The following is a 10,497-nucleotide window of genomic DNA, read 5'->3' on the forward strand; positions in this document are numbered from 1 at the left end:
CTTGCTCTCTCTCCCTCTCCTCCTCCTCACCGCCCCATCTCTCTTTCTCTTTTCTTCAGGAGCTGCCCCATGGAGTCATGGCCGCGCCCCGCGAGCTCCAGCTCGACGGACCTCAAGCTGCCGCCGGATTCGGCCGGGAAACGAAGGGAACCGTCCATCCCTAACCTACGGTTGTCCCTGCCTCGCCGAAACGCCGCCCCACGACGCCACCGTGCCTCAGACCTCCACGGCCCTCCTCCTGGGTCGCCCATCACCTCGCCGTTGCTCGAGAGGGAGCGTCTGGATAAGATGAAACAAAGGATCGCGATTGAAATTCTTACAAATGTAGGGGGCTTTTTGAAACAACAAAGCGTTTTCTCAGATCCACTTAAGAATGGACCGCGGGTTGATTTACCAAAAATAAGAGTTATTTTTTTACAAAAACGTCACGACGGACGACAGAAACCATCGATGCTTTATTATTATTAGGGAGAGATGTGAGTCCTGATGCCTATAAAATTGTTCATACTCTTCGGTTGAAATATTTAGGGTCGTTTTTTTTTGGGGTCTAAACACACTTTGTTTATTTCTCGGTAATGTTCATGGGATACGATGGAGATTTAGTGGGTTAATAAGCCATAATCCAAACCAAGAGCGGTTTAAATCCTCAAACCCCTAAAAATAACTGCTTTTTTACAGTTCTTGTCGAAAAAAAGCCGTAAACTAGAACCCCTGAACCTTTAAACTGCTTTTTTATAGTTTAGCCGTCGTTTCACTTATCGGGCCGGTTGCTGACTCGGCTGTGCGGTAGATGGGCTAAAGGAAGAGGAAACAGGGCCCCTGCTATTACCTCGCGGCTCCCTGGTGTCAACTGTCAACAGCGGATAGCCTTGTCTCAAAAAAAAAAAAAAAAAAAAAAAACAGCGGATAGCCTAAATAAAGAAAAGAAAAAGAGACTGTCAACAGAGGATAGCCTAAAGAACGGCAACCCTCCGCCTTCGATCCGACCCGATCGACCCCCGCTCCGGCGTATCGCTCCCGCCGCCGCCACAAAATTGGGGCGGACGTCGGATCTCAGCGGCGCCACCCGGCGGAGTCTCTGTTTTCTGTGGCATTTCGTGCTGCTGGATTCCTCCGCCCGGCCGCGCTAATTTCCTGCCATTGGGTGGAAGGGTGACTGTGGCGGATCCCGGCTGAGTTCGCGACGGTGTATCTGCGCTTCAGGTTCTGGTTGATCTCGCGCGCGTTGGGATGCAGAATACTAGTACATTCAAGACGGTGTATGTGCCCTTTTGTTGCTCACATTTACACTGAAAAATAATTACTTCCATAACCTCGAAAACATAGGGCATGCTATTTTACCTTCCCATTTGCCATCTTAAAGTTGAACGCCCTTGATCAGTTCCTTATTTTCTGTATGCCGCTGATTGAAATGCCAGAGGAGTCCTGATGCCATCTTTCTTTTAATTGATTTTGGCTTTTGCTCTCAAGAAAGGAGCCTTTACTTATTGAAATACCGGCAAAAAGGGGGGCCGAAATTTTGCCCATTTAGGCATATCCAATGTGAGATTATTTCCCACTTTCTAACTTTTGTATTTATTCCTGTATGTAATGTTCTTGCTTTCTTCAGGAAGATTCTGTATAGATATGGGTTTCAGGGAAAGAAGGGAAGCATCTATAATTGAGCCAAAGGACTCTAAGCTGACTTATCTAAAATTCATATTTCTACTATTAGTGTTTGTGCCAATCATGACGATAAAAGAAAAATATGAACAGAAGAAAATTTAGAATTCTCTTGCCTTGCTATTTGTGTCTGCATTACCGGAATCTAGGCAATATCTAGGCAAAATTTAGAATTCTTTTCATCTTACCGGAATCTAGGAATTATTTCAGAGGTATCCACCATCTGAGAAGGAATGCCAGTCATTTTCGCTGATTTCGCAGGATAGGTTACTGGACATTTAGCTCTTTACAGGCTTCTCGTTTTATGTTTATCTCTGTTTTCCTGGAAATTTTGTTTTTAACAATTTTCTCTTGCTTTTTATTTACATAAGTTTAATGCTTACATGTTATTAAATCTTGCTCAATGCTGTCACTCAGCATATGTAAAGACAAAGATGAGGCCGGAGTGTGGTTTGTTGGGCTGATTTCATGCAGTCATCAAAGAAAATGGAGAACCGAATCGACAAGTGATACCATTTCCTCTGCTGCAACTAGCCCAAGGACTTGTACGTGATGGAGCTGTCCCTTGAGTTCTCTTTTCTGCAGCAATGATATTGTCCACAAGGTACTTACTATCCATGACTGAACTATCTGAATTTGAATGATTTTTTATTTCCAAAATTCTAAATGATACCTCGTTTTCATCTGTTGACACCACCACCATTTATTTAAGATGAGTTCTGATAGTTGTTCTACGCCAGGATGGCAACAAAAACTACCGACTCCGTAGTCCGTTGTCCATATGAGAGTCCACCAAGGAATGGCTTGTCGGAGGCCTTTTCTGATGTTGCTTTGTATGCAGTTTCTCCCAAGGGCTTCTTCCCATCTGGTTCTAAAAAAATGCATAATCGGTTCACTCTATGTCTTCTGGATACCCGGATACCATGCATCGGCACCGGAGGTATCCCAATCAATGCTCCTCTAGTCAGTTATTCTGGTGTTGATAGCTCATCAAGTCATGGTTCTGGTAATGACGATGGTGATGCTTTTGATGATGCTTTAATATGGGGAGAAGAGACTAGGGACTAGGAAAGGAATTCCTGGTGGTGGTAGTTCAAGGATTGGGAGCTTCTCAGGTGCAGATGTGCTTTGTCTTGGACCTAAACCCTTAGAGTTTGCTGTTTGTTTGGGCTTTTGCTTCTGCTTTTGCAGCTTTTTCACTTTGATAAAAGAGCCACAAAAGCTTCTAAATAGGGGATTTTTGCTTCGTCTTTTGGCTTATGAATCAATATTGTTATATGATGGTATAAGACAAAAGCCGAAGAAAAAACACCTAGTTAAAAGTTCTTTTTTGTCTTTTTGCCAAAGTGGAAAAGCTGCAAAAGCACAAGCAAAGGCCCAAGCAAACATGGCCATGGCAGCTCTTGCCATTTTTTTTACTGATGCCGACATGTTATGGCCCGTAGACTGGGTTCGAGTCCTGGATGGCAATGGGTACCCATTACCCACGTACCCTGCGGGTAAAAACCCTATTAGGGTAAGGGTATGGGACAAAAACATACCCACGGGTATATAAATAGGAAAATAGGAAACCCATCGGATAGAGCGGGTACAGGTATGGGATCATATAACCCATACCCATATACCCATGTACCCATATAAAATCTATGTAAACTCAAAATTACCTCTACAATCTACACTATGTCAATAATTTATGAATTGAAAGTTTATGCCTATGTGTTGTTGTTTATGACTATATGATGTTGTTTTATAAGTATGTGTTGTAGTTATAATCTATCTTTGTAAACTATATGATACAATGCATTTTATAACTGTAAGTTGTTTAAATTGATGTTTGCAAATATGGGTATTTATACCCGCGGGTACCCGTCTACCCTGTCGGGTAACGGGTATGGGAAAAAATTGTACCCGTTGACGGGTATGAGTAAGGGTGATGGGTAATATCAGACGGGGCGGGTAAGGGTATGGGGAGGCTCCACCCGTACCCATACCCTGCGGGTGCCATCCCTAGTTCGAGTTCACATTCTCCCTCTCAACCCCATTGAAGGGGCTTGACGTCGATGATCTCCAACTTGTCACACAGCTCCCGGAGACGAACACGACCAAGAGGCTTGGTCAGAATGTCCTCCCTTTGCTTGCCGGTTCCAAAGAACTCCACTGCCATCTTGCCCTTCTAGAGGCAATCACGAATGAAGTGATCGCGGAGACGGATTGTGCTTGCTGAAGTTGTGAAGTATTGGATTTTTGCACAGTGAGACGGCAGACTTGTTGTCGATGTAGAGGATCATAGAGGCGGCGTCTTGGTTTAGTAGTTCGTCGAGACGACGAGCTAGCCAGATCCCCTGGCATGTTGTTGTCGCCATTGCTATGTACTCCGCCTTGCAAGAAGAGTTGGTGATAACGCTCTGCTTCAGTGGTTGCCAGCTGACTGGACTCTTCCCGAGGAAGAAAACCATGCGGGGGTGCTTTTCCGGGAGCGTGGCGTGGTCGGATTCATTATAGCCGACCAAGGACTCGCTTTCGCCATGGTGATACATGCATCCATGCGTGAGTGTGCTGGTGATGTAGCGGAGCGGGTGCTCAACATTCGCGAGATGATCGCTGGTTGGAGACTCCATGAACCCGCTCAGGAACACGACGACGAATGAAATGTCTGAACGGGTGTGCACGAGATATCTCAAGCTATTGGTGACGCTCTGATAGAAGGTAGCATCCACCGGCTTCTCCTTCCTCTCTTTGTTGAACTTGCACCGTGCCTCCCTCGGGGAGTGCACCGTGTGGCAGTCCGCCATGCCAGCACACTTGAGTAGCTTTCTTGCACATGTCGCTTGAGTGATCATGCCGCGACCACGCATCTTGTTGACATCTAGCCCAAGGTCGTACCGGAGAATCCGAGGTTCCTCATGCTGTCATTTCCCCCTTGAAGTGGAGCACCTTGGTATGCTCAGCACCAGTGATGACGAGGTCGTCGATGTAGATGCCGATGATCAGCAGAGTGTCATGGGTTCCACGCATGTACACGTCGTGCTCGGAGGCGCTACGGGTGAACCCGATTGAGGCCAATCTTATGTCCAGCTTAGCCTTCCATTCCCTCGATACTTTTCGGAGGTTGTGCATGGCCTTGTGTAGTTTGTATACGCCTTGCTTGCGTCCATCGCGATGAAGCCAAGCGCTGGGAAATGGAGTCCTCCTCCTCGAGATCTTTACTGACGAACGCTGACTTAACATCCATGTGATGGAGGTCCCAGCCCTGATGTCCCCCCGGGGCAAGGATCAGTCGTATGGTCTCGAACCATCCCAGGGTGTGAAGACTTTCTGGAATCCCCCCCACCATGCGTTGCACATGCCCTTTTGCGATAATTCGGTCTTGTGCTAGATGATGGCGCCGTGTTCGTCCTTGTTTACCTTGAACACCCACTTGAGCCCGATAGCTTGATGCCCTGCAGGCAGCATGGTGAGTGTCCAAGTGGCATTGCCATCCGACAAGTCGTCTAGCATCGTGTGATACCAATAGTCCTCGTGCTCTGCTTCAACGAACGTGATCGGCTCCTTGCCGGCCATGAGTTGCAACACCTCATTGTCATCAAGGCTCTCCACCAATTGTGACCGCTCGGAAATAAGGTCGTTGACGCGTCGGTACCGGTGTTGGGTGTTGGGGCTATCGTCGGCATCGAACTGGTCTGACCGCACTGTCGGTGGAGTTGCGACCTACACCACCAACACTTGTGCACACTGTGTAGTCCACGATGAGGTAGCTGCTTGTTAGCGCCTCTCTCGGTGCCTCCCCGCCGCAACGTGCCATCTTGTCAAAAACAACATCGCATGAGATGTGCACATGCTTCGAGACGAGATCATACATCTTGTATGGCTTGGAGCCCATCTCGTAGCCGAAGAACACCATCGGGGTGCTCTTGTCATCAAGCTTCTTTAGTTGTGGACGCGTTGTATTGACATGCCCTACACAACCGAAGATTTGGAGGAAACGCACGTCGGCCCGTACCACGCCTCATATGACATCATGTCATTGATGCTTGGCGTGAAGGAGTGGTTGAGGATGAAGAGCACTGCTCCCCCCAAAACATGCTCGACACCAGCTTGGCGTTGTGCATGTTGGGTCATCCCCAGCACGGTCTGATTCCTCTTCTCGATGACATCATTCTGTTGCGGCAAGTAGGGAGCGGTGAGGTCAGCCGCACCCCTTGCTCCACGCAGTGCTCATAGAAGGTGGCCGAAGTGAAGTCGCCACCTTGATCAATGCGGAGTACGTGTTGCTTGTGGCTGCACTCCAGCTGTGCGCGCGCGGCCGAAACTTGACGATAGCCTGCTCTTCCTCGTCCTTTGAGGTGAGGAGCACCGTCCAGATGAACTTGCTGCCGTCGTTGACAAGCAGCACGATGTAGCGTCGTCCGCCAGGCGTCGCAAGCGTGATCCGCTCATAGAGGTGGCCCTCAAGTTTTCCTTTTGTGGGAACGGCATGCGCCACTGCTTCTCGGCATATATATAAGGCCTCGTTTGCATGCTCGATGTGCAGTTGGCCGCGAACCAAACAACAACGTGCTCCCCATCCTTTGATGTCTTCTAAGTGCAGATGCCCAAGTTGAGCATGCCAATGGCAGGTGTCGGAGACATGCCCAACAGCGTGGCGCATTGATCGCACATGATGACAAAACTAAAACTTGTACAGGAGAATCGGTGCCCCCGTTACCTTGATGAGGAGGCGGTTGCGTTGATCGCGTAAGGTGAGCACCCCACACCTGATGGTGATATCGTACCACTTCTCATCGAGCTGGCCAACGCCGATGACACTGCTCTTGACACCTGATGGTGAATGCCTCGACCAAACCGGTCATGTGATTCGTTGCTCGGGTGTCGAGGAACCATACCCCATCACGTTTGGCATTTTCGTGCCTGGGCGTGCTCAACACTCTCTCCTCGTTGAGGAAGACGTGACCGCCTGTGCAGTTTGTTGTCGGGACATGGACGACCAACCGTGTTGTGCCTTCTTGCACGCATTGGATTAACCTTGAGCATGTCGTGGTCCAACATAGAGTTTTGTCCCTCCAGCACGGACTCGATGGTTGCCAACATCATGCTCGGGTCGTCCTCGACCGTTGAGTTTCGTTCCTCCCGCACCAACTCGATGGACCTCGAGCACGTCATGTCGCTTTGTGGCCGATCAGCCTGGACACGGTCCGGTCCAGTCCGGCGTTTGGACCGGACCGGACTGAGCTCTCCAGCGGGCTGCTTTCCAGGGACAGAGCTGGCTCGGTCAAGCTTTTCTGGACCGTCTCGACCGATTCCAGAACCAGTTTCAGTTGTCGTTTAGTACTATTTAGCTGCATTTTAAGTTCTAGTTAGCTTCTGTTTAGTCATGTGTTGATTTTGAAGAGCAAATAAAGTACAAATGCAACATTTTCTTTGTCAAACGACAACATTTGGACAACAAGCACTCGATTAAATTTGGACAGCAAGAATAACTTAATATCACATCTACAAGCAATTCATTTGGACAACAAGCATTGGACTAAATTTGGACAGCATTTCATTTGTTTTTTGGACATCAAAATAGCTGATTTTGATAGGAAACATAGCACAAATCAGGTTCATAGCACAAATATCACATCCACAAACATAAGGTCTTTTCATCATTGAACGACATGATTACAAACTTTCAATGACAATTTAGAGTCCATGTCAATTGACAAGTTCAACATAACACAAATGAGAGGTTCATCTCCAAAGTTGCAATAACAATTCATAGTTCATGAGTCGACAAGTTCGAACGGAACACAAATTGAAAAGTAGCCTTAACATGAGAAAGATCACTTTCTCATCCATCTCCTAAATAGCAAGGTCAACAACCCCGTGATAAATGTCTACAAGTAAGATAAGCAACATTCACACAAATAATGTTTGGTATTGTATAACATGTGAAACATGTAGGAAGAATAAATTACCAATCATTGATCTCCTCCACAACGGGTAACTTCATGGTCCCAACATCATCCTCTTCATTCTCATCCCTCGGCTACAAGTGCATAAGTTAGACAAATGATCATATCACATACAACAAGACCAAAATTGAAAGAAAAAAGGTAAGGAAGATATTGCAAGCATACCACCATATTCAAGTCAACGTGCGCACCCTTGATATAACTTGGACCACAAACTAATGCCTCTACCATAACCGGCTTTAAAAAACTCCGGTAGGCATCTAGTATGAGAAGTAATTCGAGGATGAGAAGTTGACAAGTTTATATCTAAAGTTCGTTTGCAGGAGTTGACATACCTAAAATCCGTCCGGTCATGCTGAAGATAGATTCCGAAGACACGGAGGTAGCCGGGATAGCAAGGAACCTCTTGGCCACCTTGGACATAATTGGGTACCTAGGAGCATTCACCTTCCACCAATCAAGAATATCAAGAGATGTGTCGGCAGAGGCAACTTCATCCTCTAAGTAGTTCCTCAACTTACTCTTTTATATTCTTGTTGAACGGGCTGATAAGAAGGACTGGTACCCAGCTTGAACCGGGATACTAGGAATGCTTGTAGTTGTAGACGAAGATGAACTTGCTCCATTTCCAGCTCGCTTATCTTGGCCAACACCTTTGTCATACAAGGCCTCCAATTCTTTATTCACATCACTCATTTCAGTTTTAAACCTTGCAGTTTATTTTCCATATAGTTCTCCAAAGGCCCACTCTATGTAATTCATCTTGTACCGAGGAGAAAATCAGCAAGCGCTCTATTAAAAACAGCAAGCATATGAGTGAAAAGAGGAATCATTCTATTAAAAACAGCAAGCATTGGAGTAAATCATATGAGTTAAATGAACAGGCAAGCATATGTACCGTGGATCAAAGATGGTTGCAATCACCATGGAATCGTTCCTTTCTTCCCAATATTTATCAAACTTATCCAACATCTCTTCACCCATTTGCTTGTAGTGCTCACTATCACTAGCAATTGCATGTTTGATTGCAATCTTGACACCAACACTGTATGGGTACAAGATGTTCGAAGTGGGATATAAACTTCCTGAAAATGCTTGTCACCTCGGCCAAACTCTTAAGTAATGGACATATACGGTCATACATGTCCCACTCTGCGTTTGTCGGTGCCCAAGCGTAATTGGCATTGGAGTCAGCATGTGAGGTCAAGGATTACTTGTATTGACGGGCAGTGCTAATCATCTTATAGGTTGAACTCCACCTTGTTTGACAATCCAGGTGTAAATGGTTGCCAACTTTGACACCCATGCTTTTGCAAGTGTCAACAAAAGCGTGGAGACGAGAAGGTGACCTCTTGAAGTACTTCACCGTCTCTCTCAAACTCTTCATAAAATTATCTAAGGCATTTATCCCATCTTGCACCACCAAGTTGAGGATGTGTGCACAACAACGGATATGAAAATATTGGCCTTAGAAGTCATTACCTACAAGAGGTAACTTCTATATGTGCACAAATAACAAGCGTATGAGCACACGTAGCAAGCATAGGATCACAAACAACAAGCATAGGAACAAAAATAGCAAGCATAGGATCACAAACAACAAGCATAGTAACAAAAATAGCAAGCATACCTCTCCGGTACAAGAACTTGGCCTTCAAAGCATCAATTCACTACTAGGAAAAGGCCTGCTAGTGACGCATCTGTTTTGGCTACTAATGGCGCACTACAGGTGCGCCACTAGCATCACGCCATTAGAATTTTTTACTAATGGCGCACCAGGCATACTAATGGCGCACCAGGCAGTGCGCCATTAGTATAGCTCATGGTGCGCCATTAGTATTTGGTATACTAATGACGCACCAGGCAGTGCGCCATTAGTATAGCTCATGATGTGCCATTAGTATCTGGTATACTAATGGCGCACCAGGCAGTGCGCCATTAGTATAGCCCATGGTGCTCCATTAGTATGCCTCCCAGGGCATATATACTAATGGCGCACCAGACAATGCGCCATTAGTATAGCCCATGGTGCTCCATTAGTATCTGGTATTCTGCCATATATATGTTTTGTTTCAAAACCACAAATTCAACAGCACATAACATATATATCAAATATATAATACATAATATGTGCCCAATAGTTTTACTGATCCACAACACATAACATATATGCAAAGTTGCATAACAAATTTCATGATCCATATATCAAAATTCCATAGCATCCATACATCCAAAATTCCATAGCATCCATATATACATATAGTTCCATAGCATCCATACATACATAGCTCCATAGCAAATATAATACACACTTATGTTCTGCAGGACTAACCAGAATAACGAATTAGATAACCAAAAACATCCATACATCCATATGTATACATCCATACATCCATATTGATACATCCATACATAGCTCCATAGCATCCATACATCCATCTATACATCCATATGTTCTACAGTTGTTACTGTCCCAGAGAAAATAACGAATTAGATAACCAAAAACAACTAATTTGCACACTTCAAAAATGAAGCAAGACTAACCAGAATATCCTTTCATTTTTTGCACAATTAGCTTGTGGAACCTTCACTTCGCATGCATTAATGCATGTTATGGAAGCAACATTAGAAATAGCAGAGCCAACGGAGCATTGACTTACTTATTATTCCTAAATAAATGACAAGTCCATCCTGAAATGCATACAGTCAAAATTCTGAAATTCGGATAACTATTGAACACCGAAATATTTTGATAAAAGTTCTGGTCATATTTGCAATAATACACCACAAATACATCAATAAACTTACTTGATTCAGGGCATTTTGTGGAGTCTCATACTCAGCTGCCACAAAAACAAACACCTGAACAGACATCCAAGAG

General features: G+C 45.4%; 1 long non-coding RNA gene across 2 annotated transcripts; it reads left to right on the plus strand.

Moving 5' to 3' along the window:
- The first annotated feature begins 959 nt into the window (after positions 1–959).
- LOC123445528 lies at positions 960–8,460 on the plus strand. Of its 2 annotated transcripts, none has more exons than XR_006631105.1 (2): positions 960–2,266; positions 7,929–8,460. It is a non-coding gene; the product is annotated as an uncharacterized LOC123445528 (long non-coding RNA). The 2 variants fall into 2 exon arrangements; XR_006631106.1 differs by lacking the exon at positions 7,929–8,460 and adding an exon at positions 2,403–3,218.
- The last annotated feature ends 2,037 nt before the right edge of the window (positions 8,461–10,497 follow it).

This window comes from Hordeum vulgare, chromosome 3H (genome assembly GCF_904849725.1).
Source record: "Hordeum vulgare subsp. vulgare chromosome 3H, MorexV3_pseudomolecules_assembly, whole genome shotgun sequence".
NCBI classification, from domain to species: Eukaryota; Viridiplantae; Streptophyta; class Magnoliopsida; order Poales; family Poaceae; genus Hordeum; species Hordeum vulgare.